Source organism: Hyalella azteca, unplaced genomic scaffold, assembly GCF_000764305.2.
Source record: "Hyalella azteca isolate HAZT.00-mixed unplaced genomic scaffold, Hazt_2.0.2 contig16986, whole genome shotgun sequence".
NCBI lineage: Eukaryota > Metazoa > Arthropoda > Malacostraca > Amphipoda > Hyalellidae > Hyalella > Hyalella azteca.
Window position 1 is genome coordinate 224,644 of NW_025946789.1, and position 26,409 is coordinate 251,052.

Below are 26,409 nucleotides of genomic sequence, written 5' to 3' on the forward strand. Positions count from 1 at the left end.
TCATTTTGTTTTTGAGTGAACTGCTATGTGACCTTGTGTAGACCCGCCCTGTATCTTGTCATTGTTATATGCGATCGAATTAACGCAGAGGTTAGTACTTGCAATGTTTATCGTGTTAATCTTCAGTGTTGATTTAGTGGTGTCCTTTCTGGTGATATTGAGTACTTATTTAAATTTGTTTACTTCTATGTGTGCTATATTCATTTGTTAGTGTTGCGTTAATTCAAGTCATCAATTTGTATTTATTTGTGTTTTTTTTCAGCGAGGCTCCGAACTTAGGACATTCTTACTAGTTGAAAGTGAAAGGCTTGCGAGACACACGGTTTATAGGTTTATATTTTGTTTTCTTGTATTTATCGTTCATCTACGTTCATCGAATCTACGTTCATCTTCAATTCGGGTTCCAAAGGCCGGATCCCTTGTGAATCAAGTCACGAAAAGGTCAAGAATCGGCAACAGGCCATGGGCCTATTTCTTAAACGCCGACACTTCTATTCTATACTATCTATTATTATGGATTTTCATTCATCATTTAAATACGATCACTGGTCAAGTGTTCTGGGTCAGAGAATGCTTATTTATTGATTAGTCCCCAACAATGACAAGCATTTGATACGATAACAGTAAAACATGGTGAATGGGAACATTGAAAATTCATATACCATTGAATCTTATGCGACACGCCGTACACTTCATCGTGACAGGATCGATTACGAGGGGCTGCGCCAGAACGCAGCCTTCACACCGCAACGCGGGGAGCGCAGCCGTGCACCACCAATTTTGTGCACCAATAAGCCCTGAATCGAACGCCTTGGATCTCTCCTGATATCCACCAATCAGCCGTGCACCACTCGGCTTTGTCCTCCTCCGGCCTTGACCACCACCTGCCGTGCACCACCAGGCCGCGGATCAAATCTTACTTCTGGGCATCGTTAGATTACGTAATTTTACGTTCACCGCATCTGAGGTTAGGTTTCAGATAGCATAGTTCTGTTCCAAAATTTATCGTCCTTCGACAAGTTGCCGTTCGACTGAGGGCTGGTTCGACCCACGGCCTAGATACGGACGGCTTGAAGTGTTGGAGGCTACGTTCCGGAAGGCAGGAATCATGATGGTCCATAACATCCAGGGCAGTTGTGGTCTTCGGCAGGCGACCAGCAACGCGGACTTCGTCGTCTCTCGTGTTACCTTCGCAGGTTCCAAAATGTCCACGCTTTGGAGCGTGGGAGAATGACACTGCAAGTTACTTCTTCGACGGTCACTCTCACCCCACGCTACAAGGTGAAATATTTTACTGTTACCTTTTTCCCTTATATTTTCAACATAATTTTGTAAATAAAACCAAAGAATTTTCGACGAAAAAAGTGAATGATATATATTATTGCATCCTGAAAATCTTTCAACAAATTAATCATTTTTCCACAGGGAATGAATTTTCAATTGTTTTACATCACTTATTTATTATGAGTAACACAAGTAAATTTGAGACTCGGAGAGCGCGCTCAAATTGATTATATCTTTAGTCCTTATATAGCAAGTTTATTGCTGTTGTACTGTACTTCATGATAAATTCTGAGCACACCGGTGCACTCGGTCACTGCACTGTGAGTTACGGCATCAAAGTTTTATAAATTCAAATAACATTGTCTTCGTCATATCATAGTCCCAGATTGTTGGTCTGTTTAGGCCTAATAGTTTATAAGAATTTAGCCAAATTTTCATTGCCGCGTGCACACGGTGTACCACATCCGGCCCGCGTTCCTGTATTTATTGCTCACCCTTTGAGATGGGTCATGGGTAAACGTGAACCGTGCACCCGACATGTTTGTTTACTTCGGGCGGATGAGTGTTTGTAGAATACATGAGTTTAGGCTATATATTTTCTATCATATAAACAGATGAAAATATTACTTCTTCTGGGTAACTCATCAAAAGGCTCATATGTACATAATAGAATACAATGTAACAACCAGATTCCTTGCATATTAAAGAAAAGTATAAACTGTTTGATAAATTGAAGCAGATCTAATGACAAAGTAATATATAATTTACATTTAATGAAAAAATATAAATGTTTGGTCGACATGTTACATTAGATTTCGATGTCAGCACACAAAAGATGTATAGAGAACAACTACTATATTTATAATGCCTGCCAACACTAAAATGCATTTGGTTACATCAATAATTTGTGTCTAAAATAAAAATTCAAAATTAATTTATAGTTGAATTTTCCTACGGTGAATAAGAGTAAGCTATCACTCCGCGAGAGCGTTGTTCCTAGCGAAGTGGTGTAAAAATCTCTCATTCAACTTCGTGTGTGTCCTACATATCCCTTGATTAGCGAAATGCACATATATAAATACCACCAAAAAGTCACTTACTTAATTTGTATTATTGTTTATTTGTATTTTTCATTCCACTATGGAGTTCGTTAAAAAAATCGTCAATCAATCATCAATATCTACTAATTATTTTTACGATATGATCTAAATATCATTTTTAACTAATCTATTCTTATACAGACGAATTCATCATTTATTTCATATACTACATCTAACTATGAAAAGGCGTGCGCGCCTAATAAATACTGGATGTACTTGTGTGTGCAAGACAATTTTCGATATTTTCCCAAGTTACATATGAATTTTACAGCTGATTTTAGACATTTTAATGGAAAATTTTTTTAGTCAATTCACATCCTAAATGTTACTTCAAATGTCCTTTCACTAGTAAGAAAAAAATATCTGTGTATGTCTAATTATAACTTGAAATTCGTTTTGACTTGAATTTACATCAAACTGTTTAGCATATTCGTGCCCTATTGGACAATTCTAGGGTTAAGGTCTAGGGCACTAAATCTGTACTGTATACATATCGATATATTTGAAGCATAATAGGCTCGCTTACTGAAATACTAAGTATAATTTTTTGGACGACCCAAAATTAATCATTAATCACGTGCATCATTTTCTGAAAATTTCAATACCTGCGCGCGTGGGATTCCGCCCACGCGCGCAGGTATTGAAATTTTCAGAAAATGATGCACGTGATTAATGATTAATTTTGGGTCGTCCCAAAATCATCCCAAAAAAACGTCCCGTTAAGATAAACATTTTAAAAAATATTACGTTTACAAGGCCATTTGAGAGCACCGCACTCCTCGAGTAATTCCGCGAACTTTTCACAGTTCACGAAGTCGTCCGTAATGGGGCAAAAGACAATAACTTTTGCCTTAATGGTGCTTAATGGGGCAAAATACCATAAAAATGGGGCAAAAGACCATAACTTGCCTGCTCGCCGATGAGCATGATGAAAAGCCGCCGACATCAGCTGATTCTCTTGTCGATTTTGATTTCCTTTTTGTAGCCTTCTGTAACTTTAGATTCAATTGATTTCAAGAAATTGTATGACATATTTTTTCATTACGAATTTTGTCTAACCACTAATATGAAATGATTAAATTAATATTACTCGATTAAAATGATAACATACTTAACATAACTAACATATAATAACAACACAACATAAGACAACATGAGATTCCACAATATAATATGACATAACATAACATATTATAGCATGCAAAACCATAACATAAGATAGAATAATATGTGTTGTTGTGGTACACTAATGAATTGTGTTACATTAGTTTCTTTTACCACACTTTTGACTTGTGACCTTATGTCATTTGCTGAGATTAGTTTCCCATAACTGAACTTTAATAACTGTAATATATTTACTTTCTTCACTTTGATAACAAGCCTCACCGTGTTCCCACCTGTACAAGTGTCCATGCATGTTGTTCTAAACAAAAACATATCCAAACTTCAGCACATCTTACACGACATTGAAACTTTTCCTACACAAAACTAATTAATGTATAAAACTGTAGTAATTCCTTCCTGCCATGGAGTATTGATAATAACTACTTATATTCCAAAATTCAATCAAATCCGTTCGCTATTGAACGAACGACTTATGACTGGTAAAGTTGAGCGTGGTCTATTGGTCGCGAGGGCGATGAAGGATGGTGCATTATTATTATTATTATTATTATTATTATTATTATTATTATTATTATTATTAATATTATTACTATTTCTATTATTATTATTAATTTTAGATTCCCATTAGCACTGGAAAACAAATTATTATGGTAACATTTTTTAAACTAAATTTACATCCAAAATTGTCGCTTCAGAAATAAAATTAATGTCCTTTCACCAGTAGAAAAATACTCTAAGTATGATCAGTTATATCTTCGAAATCATTTTGACTTAATTTCCATCAAGCTATTTACCAGATTCATGCCCTATAAAACAATTAAATAGTTAAGGTATATTACTATATCTGTACTGTAACTATAAATATTTTTCAAGCCAAAGAGGCTCGCTCACTGAATGACTAAGTATACGTTGGACGACCCTGGATTCATCGTTAATACCGAACATAATAATTAGTAGCTCGACACATCAATTTACTGAGGTATACAGCCAAGCCGTGCGCCTCATGTCTCCACACACATGAACTATTATTATTATTAATTATTATTATTATTATTATTATTATTATTATTATTATTATTTTTATTATTATTATTATTATTGTTATTATTATTATTATTATTATTATTATAATCTAAGAATTGTTGTTGACCTCACTTCCCTAACTTCTTCGTAAGAATAAGTATAATAATAATAATAATGTAATCTAACCAAAATTCAGTCGCGAATCTCAAAGGAGTTTTCGTATAATCATTAGCTGTTTACATTCCTTTCTAAACACATTATTTTCCCCCATACAAGTGAATTAATGTAAAAATCCATATTAATTAAAACCGCTGCGTAATGGTACTTGAGTTACCCATAAATTATACATATGATTATTAGCAACAACATTTCCATCGAGGATTTTCTTAGTCCATTTACATTCAAAATTGTCACTTTAAAAATAAAATTCATGTCTTTTATTAACAATAAAATATTATATCACCAATTATATCTTTACAATTATTTTGCCTTGAATTTCCATTGAACTATATAACATAATATGTGCCATAGATAATTCTAAGGCTGAAGTAAATTAGTTAAATAGTAATTGATTCATAAACAATAATTATGTTTTTTGAAGCCAAATAGGCTCGCTCATTTAATGACTAAAGAAAGGACTACACATCGGCATCATAGTACGCGGGGCACTGCTTTGCAACTCCAAATTGCGCCCAAATCGTGGCCATACAATAATTATTTATTTCTAAGATTGTGACGACAAATGCTGTATCGTGTGACAATAAATGGAAACGATCGCCTATGTTATATAGTAATAATGTACTTCAAGAGAGTAACGCTACCGTTGCTATACAATTATGTACATATATTTTGTGATAACATCTTAATTGTAATTTTTTCATTAACTTTTTGGTAGAAATATTCTGTTGCATATTCATTGCACCATCAATATAATGATTTAAGTGATCTATTTGCTTCATCATATATCATAATAGACGCAGGCTTACTTGTTTACATTTCATGTCGATCAATTATTCAAAAACGCCTTAAAAGTACTAGTGCATGTATTTATGAGAGCCAATTTTCAATATCTTCTTGACTTAACCAGAAATTTTACATATAATTTTTAACAACATATAATTTTTAACACCATTACATATAATATAACAACATATTATTTTATAACTACATGTTTTCCCGTAAATAGGAATATAAGTTGATTTACGCCATGACAAACATATTACGACAAAAAATACATGCTAAATCACATGGTCGCCTATCGAGAAATTACGCTTGGTCATACAATATTTACGATTTTATCTTGTGTGTGTGTATGTGTCTGTGTGTATCCTAAACGCATCTCTCAATATGGTCAAGAGATTTTATTACATGAATCTCTCTCAATGGTAATAAAAGAGTAGATTTAATTAAATAATAAAATAACTTGGTAAACTTAATCTGACATAGACAACTTTTTTCGCTTTAACATTAACCTTTTACGTTATTCATCTATCATTTAAACAGCTTAATTTTCAAAATGATCAATGTTCTCTAAATTTTATACCTGACGTAGTACTAGTAGTGAGTCATAGGATGTCGCCCATCTTCAAAAATATCAAAATATTTATTCACAATTTTCTATTGTTTGTCCAACTCAGTGTAGAGTAGTTACGTCACTTTCAGATGAAAAATACTTGAAATAAAATGAAATTATATTGCTATGCATACTTCAGTAGGTAATATTAAACTAAATACTGGTTAAGGCAATGCCTGCTCAGCTGTACTATATAGCCTAATAATAGGTAGATTCTAGAACGTCCAATTCAAATATGTAATAGTTAATGCCATTAATTATTTTCTATCTATGAAAGAAAATCCTCGCGCACAACCAACGGGTACTATCTTAAAAGAACCTATACAATTCATTCTCTCCGCAATAATTAGGCTAAGTATAAGTATATAACTGTAGAGCAAATTAATGACCTGCAGTTGCCTAGACCAAAAATTAAACTATCAGACACATCGTGACAGAGAGATAAATATATTTGATATGAATTAACTTTCAGATGAAAATTTTGCGGACTTTACTGCGGAATTTAATAAATCACATAACTGGTAGTGAGAGTAAATTTTTAATGATTTACAGCCGAAATCAAAGCCAACGCGGTGCCTAGTATATACTGTACCTACTTATGAGAGTAGACTTCACAAAACCTGAAATTTGATCACACTAGTGATCACTTTAGATTTTTGTATGATCATCAGTGAGAGAAACAAAACTATTCACTAATTTCCTTACGAATTAGCAAAATACAGATTAAACTTAATTAATTGCATTTTGGCTATCTACACATCCAACAGCAGAGGCATTGCTGGAGGAATTCATATAAAGTTCCTGAAAACTGAAATGAAACTATAGCAATCAAAAATATCTATTTTGTATCAGGGAGAGGAATTTTTTGCTATGAGGAAATACAACGAATTGTTGAAAAACAATTGATAACTCATATCTTATATTAATTGTTATTACAGAGTTTAATAAAAAATAGTGTATTAAAACAAAGGAATATGAAACTAACATTGTCGCAATAACGATTGTTCATTTTTGGACATGAATTTTCATGCATTCAGTAATTTACGTTCACTGCTAGAAAAGATCTATATTCATATTTCGGTCGGCGTCCAATCTTTTAGCTGCTAATATTTCTGCATTCCATGAATTAAATATTGCAAACGATCGAAGGCATTCAAATTGCAGCCTGCAGGCTTGATGGCGATGTGAATTTTTGAACGGTTCAATTGAACAATGGAATTTTACTGTCGATAATGGACAGTATACTTTTTTGAAGGTATAAATTGCATTACGAGCCTTTCCGTTGTTTTGTACGATAAAATTTTTTAAACATGTATATATAATTTGATTGGATTAAAATTTCTCCTCTTAAAATAAATATTTTGTACGTCTTTGAATTTCATCCACAGCTCTACGACGAGGATTCAATTGCTAGTTAATGAGCAGGAAGTACCCGAAATGAGAAATTGGTTATGCAATAAAATTAATAATTTACACACAGATGAACGGAATGAAGATGATATTCAATATCATGGGAAAGATGAAGAAGGAAAAGGTTAGCCCCAGACACCAGCGTCTAATTGTCGTCATTCGACTTTTCTCTCTCGCTGGTTTCTGCTGACAAAATCAAATGGTTCATTTACTTGCCAGAAATCTGTAAATTGGATATTTTCTTCTTTTCACCTACAACTGCCTGTCCAATCACCAATTGGTATTCAAGTTATTTCTACTAAATATTATCAGTAATGCAAAATTAGTCGTAAACTTTCAATGGGAAAGATAATAAAGTACAATTTGAAGAATTAAGAATAGGTGATATTGAAGAAAGGTACGAAAAAAAATTTTTGTACTAACTCAAATATGTAAGTTTACGGCGAAATGAAGTTCCAAAGTTTTGAAAGAGGTTGATGGTAGGAAATATTTAAGGCCCTTTACCATACTCTTATTTTGCTGCTAAAACTAAGTAAAAAGAATAAAAAGACTAAAAATATACTAAATAAAAAAGACGAAGACTATATTTCTAAACTTCACAGGCATGTTTTGTTGGTCCACACATTAGAATTGGTTCCTGTATCAGGTGAATTGATGCCTTTCCTGCTTAGACGCTGCCATCTTTGATTTACGCTCAGTTGTGCTCATGGCGCAGTCTTATAATGACGTGCGCAACCTTCACATCAGACTCTTTTTAGCGCATTTTCTCATTTATGGAAAAAATGCAGTATTGTGCTCGCCATGTCCGTCTGTCTGTCTGTCCGTCCGTCCGTGACCTCAAGTTTTCGTCGACGAGAAAATGCGCTCTCTGTCACTCACTGCTGTGAGTACTGAGTTATATTTTTTTCATTGTTTGTTTCAAGACTTGTGGCGACTGATGCACCCCCAGAGAGCAGACTGTCTGATCTGAGCAGACTGGTTACCTGTCAGAGAGCAGACTGTCTGATCACAGGAGCAGGAATTTTCGTTCTTAAAATCAGCTTGCACATCCACTTCATACTGCTGTCGACGAAGGGTGCGGCGTACCTTGAATCGTAAGCGTTTTCATAATTTTAGCTTACAACTCCTGACCTTCCGATTAAAAGATTTTTAGCCCATACATATCTTCAAACGGAAATCTTGTTAGAATAACGGGTTTAGTTATTTACTTGGAATTACTGATAGGTTTTTACTTCCGGTTCTCAAATGAATGGTTACTATAGTTTTATCTCCATTGTCCGCTTGATAATAATTGTATTATTTCATTTTGAAGCGATGCTGGTGCTAGTTTCCAAACCCTTTTAATGAAAATATGGTGAATTGTTTATGCCTTTACTTTCTTTTTGGTTTATTTACAATTTAAGCTAATGAAATGTAATAATACTATCCTCTCGAAATAAGTGAATTTTATAATTCTGTTTTCAAATAATATTTGAAATACGATTTCCCATACTTGCAGCCCAGGTTCGTGAAATACCGCAACCAGTACACAACGCATGAAGTTTAAATGTAAAGCTCTGAGTTTACGACAGTAAATAAGTGCTTTAGCGATTAGCGATTACATACAATTAATGGTGCCTGTCAATATTCCATCTGTAGTACGATCGCTGGGCTATAATCTAGGAATATTGCTAATTCACTCCAAATCTATTTGCCAATGTCGACATAAATTTCCAATGAAACCTTCGGACGAAAAACCGAAGACGGGAGGGTATTCATCTGCATAGTACTGCATAAGTAATGCATAGTAGTTATAAAGTTATAATGATAATAATGATTATAATGCATGATAGTAATGCATGATAGTAATGCATAAGAAATTAGCAGACCGACTTGGTCAATATGACCCCTTAACTGTTAATGGATTCAACACGTGCAATATTTTTAAAAACGCCAATAGTTCATTGAAGTTTGAATCTCAGACCCAATAATTGATTCCTATAATACAGGTTCAAATGTAGTACTTCTTATCACAAAGTAGCATCGCACACGTGAACCTTCGACAACACGCCTGCACTAATGAACCAAATTTAAAAACCATTGAAAATGACATCAATTTTACATTTTACACCTTGAAGATGCTCAAAGAGGAGGAGAAGTGAATCGCGTCGCTTTATTTTGACAACCTCACTTTTGGTGAATTTTTAAGATTTATTCTCTCTATACCATTTAATTAAGTAATCATTAGGCGGCTTGAGAACTGAACTCTAGAGTAGCTTTAATTAAATAGGGCATTCTTCGGAATTATACTCGTCAAAATGAAGGGCTCTACCCTGAATATAATAATTTAGGTGTTTTAAAACTATACATATTATTGTATCGTTTTAAAACCGTAAAAAACTTTTATAAAACATGATTTCTATGCGCGGCAATGACAGCTCAGAAGGAAAAGAACATCGATCTTTTCCAGTGACTACGTTGCAGTCCTCGGAGTTCATTCGGATTCCTGCTACATATATAATTATGAAGACATTTATTTTATGATATTGATCCTTTGTTTAAGGTTAGCCTATCACATTGTAGCAGAGCTGCTCGCTCGTCATTTTTTTAAGGACTCGCTAGTGAAAAATGTTAGTGCTTTTATTAGTTGAATTTTTTCTGTTCACATTAACACGCCCCCGCAGGTTACCTATAAATTGTTTTCTTTTTAGCGCATTTTCTCATTTATGGAAAAAATGCACTATTGTGCTCGCCATGTCCTCCCGTCTGTCTGTCCGTCCGTCTGTCCGTGACCTCAAGTTTTCGTCGACGAGAAAATGCGCGCTCTGTCACTCACTGCAGTGAGTACTGATTAAATATTTTTTACTAGTTCTTTGATCCTGAAGACGAGTGACATGTAACTTCTGAACTTAATCTCTCATCAACTGTTATGGTGCGGGAGATTTTACTTCTATAAGCTTACAATTACTTAAATGTGTATAATTACTATCATTTTTGGGCTCTTGGCTTTAGCTGTGTATTATGTCACTTTATGCAAAATTGAATATTGTAGATTTTATGCAGTAACACCTTACTTTCTGTTCCTACAAGTTCATTTTGTGTATCTTTTATAGGTTGTATCATCCTGTGTATATCTCATGAATTTTCAAATGCCCGTGAACTACGAATATAATTGTTGTAACTTCATTCAATGACCCTTTTGATGCGCAGTAATCTCCTCTCATTGATTGAACATACGACGTCTGGATCTCAATCGATGACCTGAAGAAAGACTTCCAATTCACTTCTAGTAATTGGTTGCTACAGCAACGATAGCACACGTGTTCGGTTGCATCTTTTGGTAGCGCCAGGCAACCTCCTTTGCTGATTACGCATTGTTGATGATTTCTTGTCTGGATTTATAGTTTCAAGATTTTACTTTAAAGCGCGCTGCATTGAAATATTAACGAATCGTTAGTTCAGTTCTGCTACGTGGAAGAACTTTATTGTATATTGTTGCTTCACAGCTGCTTGTTCTCAGTTAAGTCGTCTATCTTAAGGCATTGTCAGAGAACCCATCAGACGCATGTCGACGCGAAGAAAATAGCACAGGAGAGCGTATGAAATTCAGGTGCTAACTTCTTGTTTATACTGTACAATGTACAGTATTATTAGAATAATCGTTCTATTGGCTAAATATTCTATTGGCTAAACTAAATCGAAAGAACTTGTTAATGAGGTGAAAGTTCTCGTGAAGGTACACTCAAATTATGATTTGTAAAAGTTGTGATTGAAATCTATGAAATATATGTTGAAATACCATCAATGAGGGGTATAGGTACTAAAATATGAACTGATCAGCTGATTTACAGAATGTATAATAATACTCATTGCATATTCGATTTATATATATGGATATTGCATATGGCTTTCAAGCAAAGAAAATATAACTAGTGAAAAAAAGTGTCTAATATTGACGAGAAACTATCCACAGTCTTCAATTAAGAAATACGAGAATTTAACATTTGGGACGATTTTTTTTAGAAATTAAAAGGAATTATTGGTAAAAACTTTGTAACTCCTACTTTAATTTTCTTGACTGTTATTCCTCCAATAAATAAATAGTAAGTTCTGAAATAGCCTGAACAGAAAAAAGCTTTTAGTATGAACAGAATAATAGCAAAAGTGTTAGGTAATTCATCACTCGAGTTATGATGAGTCATCCAAACCTACAAAATTTAGCGTTCACTGCTCAAAACGAATTAACAATTTCAAATTGAAATTGTTCATAGTTTCACTGCTCAAAATGAACAATTTCGGGCGACGTCCAGTCTTCGCTCAGCACTCAACCTGTCGTTATTCGCTGCTTCTGTTATAGCTTCCATTACTGTGGCCTATAATCATGAGCATCCAAATGACTGCACGCTCAATTAAGATGTGAAATTTTCTGATCTGAATTTCTGATCCCATTCTGATTGTGAGTATGCATTTTTAAATTGATTTAAGAAAAGTCTGCCATGCCTTTAACCGTATTATATTGTAAAATTTTAGAATATGACTGATATTTAGGAAAGTTTTTTAGATGAAATAAATATATCGTCATTTCTATCTCATAGCTTATAAGTTTGTACATTACCAGCTCTATATAAGACGTTGATTCCAATGCTGCATGTAGTGAACAATTTCATTTATAAATAACAAAATAATCCGCAGAAGTTACAAAAATTAAAATATTTCGAACAATTTGCGTACAATTAAATATCCAAAATATTACAACACGCGCACTCTTAACTATGAATGTTAAAAATTTGCTGTAGTTTGGATTAAATTGAATTCAAATTGAGTTTAAGCTCCATACTCACTCGGGCTGAACTCGATTGACTCGATTGACTTAATGATAACAATCAAGGAAGGAAGTTATTTTCCAATATGTAGTTTGTAATGCACGTTCATATGCTCTCATATGCTATGCATGTTCTAATTTAAACCTGCAGCAAACGACGCTCACCGAGACCTGCGTTTCAGAAGACGCAGGACAGCGTAAGGGTATGGCTGCTACGATGGAGAAGATTGGTTTAAAGAAAAAACTGTAACGTTTTACCAACAATGCTTATGGAAGTTAATTTACAACTTGCAAATAAATTAAACAAATCTATCATATAATTAAAATCGGTTTTCGTGTGAAAAAGTGAAGAAATTATTTTCTAAATTTCGCGGAAAAACCTGGTCCATTGCACCAACCAACGTTTGCCACGTCGGTTCTTTCGGAGAGGAGGAAATCGCCGTCCAGCTACAAAACTGTGCCATTACTAACGTACTACGGACATAATTGATTGAGAAATTCTTGAAAAATAATTGGATACAGAAATGAAATTCACAAAATATTCATCACGGGATTTCATGTTGCTTCTTGTCTTGCTTCAATGCACGAATGGAAGCCAAGTTTCAACGCGATTCTCAAAGGTGAGAAATGATCGTGATTTACTTATTCTTATTGTAATTTTAACTTATAAAATGTTCTAATTTTAATCGAAATTTCTCTTACTATTCGAATTATAAATTATGTAAGTGAAGCCGTTGTTATAAAATCGGAAACAATTTGGCAGGAGTTATACCTTGGCTCAGTCACGTTGCTGGCTTGAATTTCTTTTGTCTGTAAAATTTTTTTATTGTATTTCTAAACATCTTAAATCGACACGAAGTTCTGCGTAAGCAAAATGTCCATCTTCATTGGCAAGGCCATTAACAAACTATTAATTTTCGATTTAGTTAAGAAAACTACGAAGAACTGATGACTGAACTCTCGATGGATTTGGGCGTAAATAAAACAACAAATATAATAACATATTATATCCTAATTATAATAAAATTGTAAAATTATCCAGTAATTATTATAAACTTTATATTGTAAAGTATTCAAATATGATCAAATGTTGAACTAATTTCTAATGAGCATTTTTACTCGTCAACAGGTACGCGGCAATGTCATGGAGTATTACTGTCGCCTGTCTCAAGTGCCCGCCTCGACCAAGTTCATGAGCCTGCGCAGCGCCTGCAGCCTCATGTGCCAGCAGACTGAAGACTGGCGCTTCTTCTGCATCCTGGAAAGTAAGAAACTTATCATATTATTTGTACTGATATTACACGTATAATCACCCTATATTAATGCAGGTACAAAAGTAATCATCAACCCAATGATAAGCTATTAAATTTAGAACATGCTTAACTATTCCAATGATGTTTTTCATTTTTGCTTTTTGCGACTTCCGCGCGTGTAGATAATAAAAATATTGAAGTGTAAAAAATGTCATGACATTCTAGATACTTCAAACGTCTTGTATTAAGAATTTCAGATTAAATTCCATGTCCTATCATCACAATTGTACGAAGCTAGGCTTTATGACCAATTGATTGCCTATTGTCTTAAAATGTGTTTCAGTTGAGAGATCAATATTGAAAAGCGAAATAAATATATTTATAATATTAATAGACTTAATTTACAACGGTAACAGGCTCGAGTGCGTGCACTCTGTTCAAAGCGTTCGTAGCGGTGAGGTGGCAGGGCGATCCTACGTCTGGAACTACCACGACTTACGACGCTTGTTACACATCATGGGGTGACCCTCGAGACATCGTGAAGACAAATTCGCCCTTCAGTTACTCTTCTACTTTTTACCCCCAAAACTATGCTATTGACGGATATGCTTGCACAATTCCTAGGCTCTTATTTGCGACGCTTGCTTTAGCAAACAGCTACACACAGATTGACCTGGAACAGCTCACTCGGGTGCAGACAGTGATTTTGGCCACAACTGAAACAGCGTACGTGCAAGACATGGATGTGTTCCTCAGCAACACCAGTTCCTTCATCCTTGGACAGAAAATCGGGCGAGTGAATGGCCCTACGCCATATTGGTCGACGTATACCATCAACACCAACACCAGCGTGGTAGGACGATACATTACGTTCTTCATGGCACAAGCTTTTTACCACGGCTACGCTGATGTCCAAGTTATTCCGCAGCCCTAATCCATCTTGTGGAAGTATCGATATGATCCGAAAAACTAAAGAACTGGCAGACGCAGGTATAATTTAAACAATCAACCATTTTTTCTGCTAAGCTGCTTTTGTCATTTTATTTATAACAAGAAAATTTCCCCTTGGTACGTGTTGCAAATTCTAAAATGATCTCTTGGTTTGAAAAAATAATTTACGATAGTTAAAATCGTTATAAAATTCCAATATAAAGTATAAAAAAGTATAAAAATTTATTTTTAAAAGTGAATAAAATCGAGTAACATATAATGTTTTACCAAACGTAGAATCACGGAGTGTTACAAATGTTCACTATTAGTTATAGAAATGACCATGCTAATCTTATTCTATCCTCGGGTTACTGAGACGAGTCTATCAAAACGCAATTATTTACTAATGAGTACCATGAAATTCAGCGTCTTGGATCCAATTAAAAATGATATTATAGATAGCTCAGAATTTGCGGCAACGATCAATCTCCTCATTATAGGCCAATATTTTAGCTTATTATGGCGCAGATAAAATTTCGATTTCGAAATGATTTTGCAGAAAAAAATTAGTTCTTGTCACGCGGCGTGCAAGACATTACTTCGATTACTTTCGTGGTGCTACTTATTTTGAATATCATTACTCTGATTATTAAGCCATTCAAATTTATTAGGCACATACATCCACTTGACCTTTCCATCCACTTGCTTAGACGTCTCGAAATCCTGATGGCAGCTGCCATGAAACTGGCCTGCCTGGTTAAAAAAGTTTATCTTCTTTAAATAATGAGCACAATGGAGTGATGTTCTGCACAAAAATTCTTCTTAAATTTTGCTCTTTCAGAAATATTAATACTGTTCGTATTATGAATGAAGTTAGACAACTCGATAGGTCGCACATTTACAGTTTTCTCGTCGATTTCTTTCGTGTTGTAGCGTTGGTTTTCGAATGTATTGATTAAAAAATAAAAATTACACTCATTTTTTTATGAATTTATGTCTTCTTTAAATAACAGGCAAATCTCGGATTCATTACTGGTCATGATTAAGGTATCGAAAAGGTTCTTATGTAAAATAGTCGTGGGAAAAAAGTGACAAATTTCATTATGGATACGGGATCATCGAAGCGGCAATGATTGCTGTAAAATATAAACTTATATATGCAATAGCGGGAGAGGACCATTTCATTACTGTAAAAATATGAAAATTAATATATTTCAATGAGCTGCATCGGTATCTAACGTGAAAGTTACCAAACTTCTTATTTTATTAAAATTATTTCCAAATAATAAAGTTCGTATATATAACCTGTTACTGGTAATAGTAAAAAAAATTACTAAACTAAACTAAATACAAAAAACTAAAAAAAATTAGGCATGTGAGTAATGAGTCCGCCTTCCTGAACAATGCAAGTTCATCTCTTCACATTATTCGAGAAATTAAATACGAGATATGTAGTTGTTCGCACAGAGATATTTTATCCATTTCTATTAACTTGTGTGCAGAGCTCGCTATATATAGGGCTTGTTCATCCTCAACGTAACAACATAGACCTTTAAGGTCTATGCTAGCCTATAAATTAGCAATTATTTCAATGGTTGCAGCGAAACATAGCCCCGCTATAGGAGTTATATTGCCTTCCTAGGAGTTTATTTATTTATTTATTTCAAAATATTACTTCTTGAGGTCCTTCTGATAATCCGTGGGAATAAAAAATATGCCACAATTAGTAATTTTGGTTTAAAATGAATTAATTTGTACTGACAAATAAATATGAATGATTATTCCGCTTAAAAAGCTTTCAAGCTGAATAAAGTTTAATTTTAGAAGCAATTGATTATTGTGCATGATCATACATTTTCATTATGTTTACAGAATTATTAACATTCATGTTGTCAGCAACAATAATCTATTAGGATTTATTTCTCTGCCGCTGGTCCCTCTCGAGGGAACACCACATAATTCAACTATTTACATATATTTGTGGGAATTAACTAAAAATTTAAAATTTACACTTGCAGTTACAAGGAATAAATAAAAACACCAATCTTATGCCGTGAAGTGACTTACTGCCGTATGGTTATGGTTTTCGAAAGTACTGATTAAATTTAAAAATCATACTCTTGTTTGATTGTGAAGTTCCCTGTAGTTCATTTAACTTTTTCTAGTTCAATTTCCAAGACCGTGTAATAAAATCCATACTCAAGTTCCCTTTCGGGTGCCGTGCCTTTTTTTTGTGTTATCGATTTGATCATTGGTTCGGTGAATGGAAAATATGCTAAATAGAATATCGTTTAGTTGGTTATATTTCAGTCAAGGAATAACCCAAAGAATAACCCAAAGAAATAATATATAATAGTATATATAATAATAATATAATATAAATTTATTACTACATATAGTTCATTTATATAATAGTTTATGTTGTGTGAATATATGTTGTTTGGTGATAATCCAGGTGAATAATCACCAAACAATTCAATAAATAACGACTATACAATATATGATAAACGGCGCCCACGGGACCGCAGGGGCGCCGCCCCCCGTGCTGGGCAAGACTCACTGAAGTCCTTGCATGTCCCCCTGAGGGCGCTGAGGTCCAGGGGCGCCGCCATGCGGATGATGAGCTCAGCGTCCCAGGCCACGCATGAGGCGAGGCTGGGGACGCCAGCGGGGCCCACGCAGCCTCTGAAGTAACCCAGCCTCACCCTGTCCCCCAGGAGGGTGAGGGAAGGCATGAATATGACCAGCAATCCATTGTAATGGACCAGCAATCCATTGTAATAACCCAAAGAAATTAAACTCTGAATTCCGGGCTACCTGCCTTGCACTTTTCAGGATATTGATGCTTCATCATCGTTGACCAATTGATTGGCCTCGTGCATGCAGTGGTTTCAAAATATTTATCTCTATTATTAATGAATTCTGATTATTCATGTATTTTTGTGAAATCGAATTGAATAGGACCAAATGTAAATTAATTGATTAATTTGTACTCCTGGTCTTTAAATATATCTAATCACAGGTCTAATCACAAACATAGACTTGTTGCTTATCAGATTTTAATTGTTACTGTCACATAATAATAAAGTTCGCACCAAGAGTTACAGTTTACTTCTTCTTTACTCCTTGAGCGATTAAATTTTTGTGCAGAAAGCCTTCAAGTTGTTAACGATTAAACAGTTGGCAAGAGCTACTTGCTGATGAGGACTTAAGAGCCATAACAGAATTAACAGCTGTTTACCAGTTAGCCATATGGAATTTCTCATAAATTAAGCGTTTATTATAGTTAAAACATCGCAAATAAATTCGAGTCTAATGGAAACTATGCTGACTCACGCGCTGACGCATGATGCATGCGCAGCAAATAAGGAAAGAATAGTATCCAGGAACAATTCTGACGTTGATGAAACATTCAAGCATTGCTCAATGGCTTGGCTTGAATTGACTTTTAGTTCCCATGAAACTATTGAAATTGTAACGGGCGAGGGAAAATGCGCAAACTGCAAACATAAACCTGCCATGTCTTACTCCTATCAGTAAATAAAATATCCGTTCACCTACCAGTTTCTACATGTCATTTCTGTGTCTAAGCAAGGTAAATTATTGTTTGATTTGATATAATGTTGTGATATGTTATAATTCAAATTTCATTGTTTCAAGAGATTTTCTAGTACGTATCGTTTGGTATTGAAAAAGTGCATTTACTTATATACATAAATCAACTAGTGGGTACTCAAATTAATAATCATTAATTACAACACTTCTCTTTAACTTCACTTCTTGTTGTCTGGTACAAATCTTGTAATCGATATTCAACACGCGTCTAATTGTCCAACCGATCTGAAATTTTGCACACTTGCGTAAAGTCGGAGACAATGCTTGGATCGATTGGTAGAATAAATAGTTTTAAAAATGTAAAAAATTTAAATATAAAATACTTAAAATCATTTTTTAATATTTACAAATGAAATCAGAAATTCATTGTACATGTGTAACATGGGAGACAATAACGGCCTCTTTGGAAGTGTTGTCTTCAAAAATTAATTTTTAAACGCAAAATTCAGAGAAAATTATGCTTTTTTTAAGTGAACTGACTATGTATTTTTAACTTTGACTGTAATACTTTTAGCACGCAAAACAGCCAAAACACACATTATTTTTAAATGAAGTATCATAAACAGGAAATTGTTGAAGATTAATAAAGCTCCTTTAAACGTTTGTCAAGTTTCGTCAAGCAGACTCTGATACTACATATTTTATTTAAAATTTAAATACAAATTACTTGGCACCCTAAGCTATCAGATATGCACCTGAAGTGCTGAGAGGCAAAATGTTAGCTTGTCATCTATTTGACACGTCAGCGATCCTCAAAGTTATTTGAAACGAACAATAGAGATATAAATTAGAGCAATGATTGTTCGAATGATGAAAAATCAGTTGGTAGAGTTAGTATAAACTGTTGTATTGCGGTATCATCAGAAGTGAAATTAAAACAATAAAAAACGTTCGATATAACTTAAAAAGTATAACTCAGTACTCACTGCAGTGAGTGACAGAGAGCGCATTTTCTCGTCGACGAAAACATGAAGTCACGGACGGACAGACGGACATGGCGAGCACAATAGTGCATTTTTTTCATAAATGAGAAAATGCGCTAAAAATGAAATTTTTAAGATCCTGTAGGCTTAAGTAACAGAGAAAAATTGGAGGAAGGTTCATAATTTTAAGGACCTGTTGTCATTAATAAAATATCAAAGATGACGTAACAGTTCATAAATTAAAAGTAATACATAATGATATTCATACCGTAAGGCATTATTAACGTCATGAAAATGAGTTAGAATGGTTACGTAAGGCAGCTGAGAATTATTCCTCCTAAATGGCTTTAAGTATACACTCAGGTTCAAAATAATTTGAATTTCGTCTACAAAATTTCCGCTCATTATGTAAAACTTTTAAATAACAATTTACTACTCAATCTCAGCAGATTCGAGCGAATTGAACTTTATCATATAAGCCAATAGTAGCTATAGGTGAAATATATCTCATGCATAATTTAAAATGAATAATTCAAAATTAATGTTTCACCAAAATCATTTTCAGTGTGAAGACACGATGCAATGATTAGCTGATGAATTAAACAGACGGCAATAATTAAAATTTTATTTTTATATAGTGGTTATTGTACAGAAAAGGAAAGATGGGTAGAATCTGAATTACGTGTTGATGTATATAAGCTCCCGCTCCAACCTATAAATTTTTGTTGAAACATTTCCAATCGATACACGTTCAAACAATTGTAAACGTCAACCATGAGGTGAAGCCTAACGCTTATATATTGAAAGTAAATCGTTATTAGTTCTTAACATAAAATGATTTGATAATGCCTATGTATGATTAATTCAGAAAAAAATAAGACTGACTTCTTTACACAAGTAACTTTGTAGCTGCAAAGTATATAGAGAAACTTTACTTCTGATTATGCAAATAAATTGGGTTGGAAGTCTAGTTGCGCCATAACTAATGCATTAGCTGTGGAAAGGAACGCGTCAGCCTAACAAATTATGTCTAAAAACTTCAATGTATTTTGCCACCAGTTTGTTTTACTCGAACTAATGTTTTTAGCATTTTAATTAAAAAAAATCAAGATAATTCTACGAATATGCGTATTACGTTATGATAAGATTTGCCAAATCACCACAAAACTCCTAAGAAAGTAAAATAATGCGAATAAATTTCGAAAAGCTCGAATACATTTCGAAGCATTTAAAATTCATGCGAGCAAAATTTACAGAACTTTAGTGCATGCTTCTCTTAATAAGATATTCCCAATCCTGAACAGTGAGGTCTGAAGAGATTTGTATTATTCATACGATTTATTTTACTCTCCGCTCGCACTTAGGCTGAAACAAATTGATTTCACGCTTAAGCTCTACGAATAAGCCTGCCTCTGCAGTGCTCAGACGACTCGCTGCGGTGTCATGAAGAGGCTGGTGTCACAAATAACCTCCTTGTCAATTAAGAAAGTACACCGTAAATGAAATCTTTATGAGGGTGAATATAATACTGAAATAAAATCTTATGAAATACACTCATTGCAACAATAAACGTCGGAAACATTTGATCCATCATTGAGAAACAACTCACGCTCTTGCAGACAAATTTAATGCTATCAGATCAACGATCATCGTTGAAGTAAGGTTACAGCAAATGTTACAGCAATGAACTTAACCAATTACTCATCATGGGCATTCCTGACGCTTTTGTTCTTGTTTGAGCTCGTCACAGGAACTCAAGTTTCAACCTTGTTCTACAAGGTGAGAAAGGATTGCTACGAGAGGAATTATAGCTAAACAGGAGTGATTTATTACTCATTTATTTCAATCTTGACAATTTTATCTATTTAGTTTATTATGTAATTATTCATACAAAAAAGTTGGATTACAAATTTTATTATTCAACATTCAGTGACTATCAGAAACGAAATTAATTTCAGTGACTATAATAATCAAATCACGCTTTTAATTTATAAGATGCCATAGATACGTCTGACTTGGTCAAAGAATTTGCAGAATTTGTGCTTTCGGCGGACTAGAGATTGGCGAATTTGAACTCTATGTGCGAAGTCGTTAAATGAATGGATTTTTGTCGTGTCAGCACATAAATATTAGGGTTGACATCAATAGGCCAATTTGTACTGAAATTAAACAAAATTGGACTGTTCCAAGCAAATTTATGATGACTGATCGGAATTGATAATCCCAAACATTAAATGCGAACTCACTCTCATTAACTTTGGTATTTTAACACAAGTGAATTAGACTGTACGAAAGTATGTACGAGAAGAGCTCAAGAAATAAAAAAACCTATGATGAAAAATTAGATTCGATTTATAAAATGGGTATGTAATTATATTCGACCATTACCGTTTACCAGGTAGGCGGCAATGTTGTGGATAGTCACTGCCTCCTGACGTCCCTCGTGCCAGCCAACTTTTTGGGCCTGCGACGATTTTGTAGCGCCAAGTGTCAACAGACTGCGACCTGTCGCTTCTTCTGCAGTCGCGAAAGTAAGATATTCATTCAATTTTTCTTCCCTTTCATTTATGCGTATAGTTGTTTGCAGTTTTTGTTTAAGGCAAACTGGTAAATGTGAATATTTCAGGAACATTTTATTGAATCATTATTTCAATTAACCTTCCATGCAAACTGGAGACCCTGCTGGAGTTAAAAAGCGGCTCTAATTGGATTTGAACAATTTTCTGATGATAAGATAAGCGATAAAATGAATTTGAGGAAGTGATGAGAGGAATCCAAGTAGACAGATTATCTATGCATTTTTGAAGTCAGATAGCATTTTTAGAAACTTACAATCATGCCCTCACACACTTTGCTTCGAAGTATATAAAAGTAACGTAAGTTTCTATTTGCGTTATCTAATCTCAACCTTTGACAAAATCTCTCTGCACTGACGACAGGCACGGGTGCGTGCGCTCTGTTCAAAGCGTTCGTAGCGATGCGATGGCAGGGGCATCCTGCGTCTGGAACTACCACGACCTACGACGATTGTTACACCTCATGGGGAGACCTTCGAGACATCGTGACGACAAACTCATCTATCACTTACTCCTCTTTGTATCCCGCGAGCTTAATAAAATCCGCATATGCTACAGATGGATACGCGTGCAACGAAGGAGCCGGGTATTTTGGGACGAAAAAATTGCCCAACAGCTTCTCACAGATCGACCTGGAAAATATCACTCGAGTACAGACTGTGATCTTTGCTACCGCTAATCTCGGCAACATTCGAGACATGGATGTGTTCCTCAGCAACACAAGTAACTTCAACCTTGGGCAAAAAATCGGACGAGTGAACGGAAGCCCTCCTGCGTGGTCATCTTATGCTGTCGACACCAACAGTAACGTGACAGGACGATACATTACCTTCTTCATGGCTGTAAATGATTTCCATGCGTACGCCGACATCAAAATTATTCCGTTGCCTTGAGCATATCCAGCCACATGCATGGAGAATTGCAACGTGAAGAAATAATGATGAGCCGACTCGGGAGCCGTTATCACTTCAACTGGTGAAGCATGTTTCAGCACTAATCGAATTGCAGTATCAGATAGTTTAATTCAACTTTTTGAATTTAGAAGTGCATTCCTTTGAGAATTCAATGTCTTTTTGTCGTTACTGAATGCAGCTGCTGAAAATAAAATCGGCTACCGACTCTACAAATTAGGATTCATTATTTTTATTCTCCATTAATGAATAAACTTTATTCAAAAGATGAACTTTTTTCGTTCGCAGTGATAGAGAAAGTTAAGCGTTCGATTCTATTGGGATCATAATAAATAATTTTTTATCACAAAAATTTTAAATGTTATCATAGGAGTTATAATTCTTAACAATTCTTACTTCATCTATAACATCCACTAGAAAAGAATTTTCCAACAAAGTTTTGAAATATATAGACAATTGTGAAAGGAAACAAGACATTGTGCCCGTTTGAAAATTGTGTGTGAAATTTGCGTTTAAAAGTGGAGATGATTTTTTATTCATCATCTGCGGGCTTGAAACTTATTTTGTCGAGCCAAATCTTGATGTTGGTACTGAGACTAGAAGTTCCATCTGAAAAATCTCTCTTGAATAAATGATGTTCCGTAGTAATATTCGTTAGAAATTTTCCATTTTCTCTCATGGGTGAGTGTGTGAGTGTCAAGATTTTTATTTCGACTATATTGGAACTAACCTATTGTTGTGCGAGACTGTCCAGCCTACGGCAAGCACTAATGTCGGCAGCGGGCAACTAGAACATCATCATTTACCTCCTATAAGGAAATTATTGACCTGGAATTTATAATTCTATTCTATTCATATAGTTCAAACTAATTGTTCTGACGTTCGATGAATTTTAGGAATTGCTCTACAATTTTCGGCAAGTTACCTAAGCGTGTAATTTGTTTGTGTGAAACTCACTTGTGTGATGCTAACCTAATATTTATTATAATTTTCCACCTATAGGTTTTTCATGATTATTGCTTGTTACTAATATTCACACAGGAACAAATTATATAATGAACTATATATTTACACAATATCACCTCTGTAATAATTTTCGGACTTATGTATCTTGCAATCTACTCAACGGAATTGATGCCTAAATACCAAGCTCCACGTTTCCAGCCAAGCAGCTTCCCTGTCATGTCTTATTTCTACCATAGCACTTCAATCGGTATATCATGGCACTTATCTATGAATAATTGTGTAAATTTGACATGAATCACTGTAATATGTAGTATTCAGATGTATTAAATTAAATTATGAAATATACAATAAATTGAGTCGATTAAGGCTTTTTCAGCTCTCTAAAAACGCTGTTGATGTTCTGAAAGGCTACAGGTTAGGTTCGTAATTTATCAAAAATTATTTCAAATCGCATTGGTATCTTTTATTCGTGCCATGAAATGCGACATGAAATTCGACTGAAAATTGAATAAAGCGAAAGAAAACTAGTCGCTGAATCCACAAAAGTAGAACGCTACGTCTATTAGAATGACATTTCTCCTGAAAAGCGAGGCGAGTGAGCGGTTTTAGGAGGTTCAGGCTTATTTTCATCAAAATCGTATTTGAGCTTGTCATTGTAAGTTATCAACGTTTTCGAAATTCGTTGATTTAAATTATCAGAGTCGGACAATTCTCAGATGACGCTGGTAGATCGAGAGGCATATATCAGGAAGTAGTTTTAGTTTATTAACGACATTTCGAGTGCAACAAACATTCATTTTCAAGTTACAAGAAGCATTAAATATTGAAATTTTAGTGAAAATAAGTACGTAATATGCGTAAATAGGATGCTACAGTAAAGTTTTGAATCAGAAAAGTCACTCTTAAAACGATTGCAAAGTTCAGCCAAATCCGGTAGTTAATAGACAGATAGCAGGCGTCCAACCCGCAGACACATCAATCTTGACATCAATCTTCGGTCGATTGATGTCATTCCACTGCTTGATGACAATGCTGGTGGGTTCCTTCAGCACTATGCGAGTGACGGTCTGGTTGTGAGATTGTCGCGTGTGGTTTCACTTGCGCTCCGGGTTGAAGGTAGCTAATGAGACAGCGGCTCGGTGTCCTGGTTAGGCTGGTTGTTGATCCAAAGTATCCGATGTAGTCCAAAAGATGAAGAAGTCTACGGCCTTCTTTGAAGCAAAATTTAAAGAATATAGATACCACCACCCAAAAGGCGGACCAAATAAAGAAATGTATCTTGATTGATGTGTATTTGTTAGACGACAGCGTGGATCCTAGGCAAGGTAGGAATTTCCTTAGGATGTGCATCATGGCTAAAACTTGTTCCATGATATTCAAATTCATATAATTATTGTAAATCATTTGCTGTTTGGACCATAATGATGCTGATGTTGATTCAATATTTTTGTGCATTCATGTTCAATTTTATTTTTATTTAGACGACAGTGTGGATCCTAGGCAAGGTAGGTTGAAATTTCCTAGGATGTACTTCATCTCATACCTTTTCTCACTTTTACGTTTAAACGCTGATATTATCCATCTCTCCAGGGCCCATAAGGCCAATTTGTTTATCCTTTGAATTTTCTGTCTTAGGTTTTTATAGACTTGATTTTATTTTTGGATCCTTGAACTTGTTTTCTTGTAAGGGACGAATTGTGAGGTCGAATACTTCCCAGTTCGACTGAACCGGGACAAGCCCGCTTTGAAGCGAGCCAACCGGGACGAAACCGCCTAAACCTCCGCCTTCACCTGGTGCCTCAGCATCTTCATGTACTAGGGCTATAATCCCTGAGACCGATGTTGAAGATGACGACATTCGTTCTCAGACGACGAGAAGCTTTCTTCTCCATCTGAGCAGTGGTATCGGTACGTGTAATGTATGTTCTTTGGCTGCAAATGATTTTGGTAATAAGAGCAATATTGTTGTCCGACATGAACCTTATATTTTATTGCTCAAAAATATATTCTGCTTTTCACGTGAACTTTCCATTTGACTTGAAGTGCCTTCTTCATCTTCAGGATTATCAGTACAGCCTACCTTCGAAGAGGTGCAGGAGGATGTGCAGCAGAAGGATGCGTCTGAGGCCCCCCAACGTCACAAGCTTGGGAAGCACACTGGCGAAAGTACGTCTGATTGTTGTGAATATTGTGATGCAAAATCAATTCATTAATCTTTTATTCTAAATCAATTAATCTGCGATTTTACTTGAACTTCCTTTTTCATCTTTCACCGCAGGTACTGTTTCTAGTGGGATATTTGACGAGGCGGAACATTCTCCATCTGATGAGGAACATTCTCCATCTGTCATTTGCTCATTTTGTGATGTATTCTGTGCCATAATGAAGTTTGACTGTTTCAATTACAGAAACTGGGCGCCGAGAATTTTTTATTGACAAGGAGAGCAACTTGTATCTTGGCCGGAGAATATTAACTCTCTCATCATCCCCCACCAGAACGGATCCTGTAGACGGTGAGTGCAGTAAATCTTGTTGCAATGTGATACAAGCAGCTGTGTCAACAACTTCTAGTGAACAGGGTGAGTGCAGTAAATCTTGTGGTGCAGTAAACGTGATGATTCAAATTGCTGGTTTCCTCTTTGGACCAAAGTTAGCGGGGCAAGACAGAGAAAGCTCGTTTTTTAGAGGCAAACTCGTTTGAAAAGGCCCCAAGAGGCCTTCATTTTTTTGGCAGAATTTTATAGCAAAATTTATAGAATAGAAACCTCGGACAGTAGCGCCGTCAACGTGGCCCCAACCCGGTTAACGACTTTGAAAATTTAAAAATGGTAACAATAAAAACATAACACACATAACAAATATCACCATTGCCTGTGATGAGAGGTCGTCCTCAGGAACTAGTGATCAAATGTTAACACA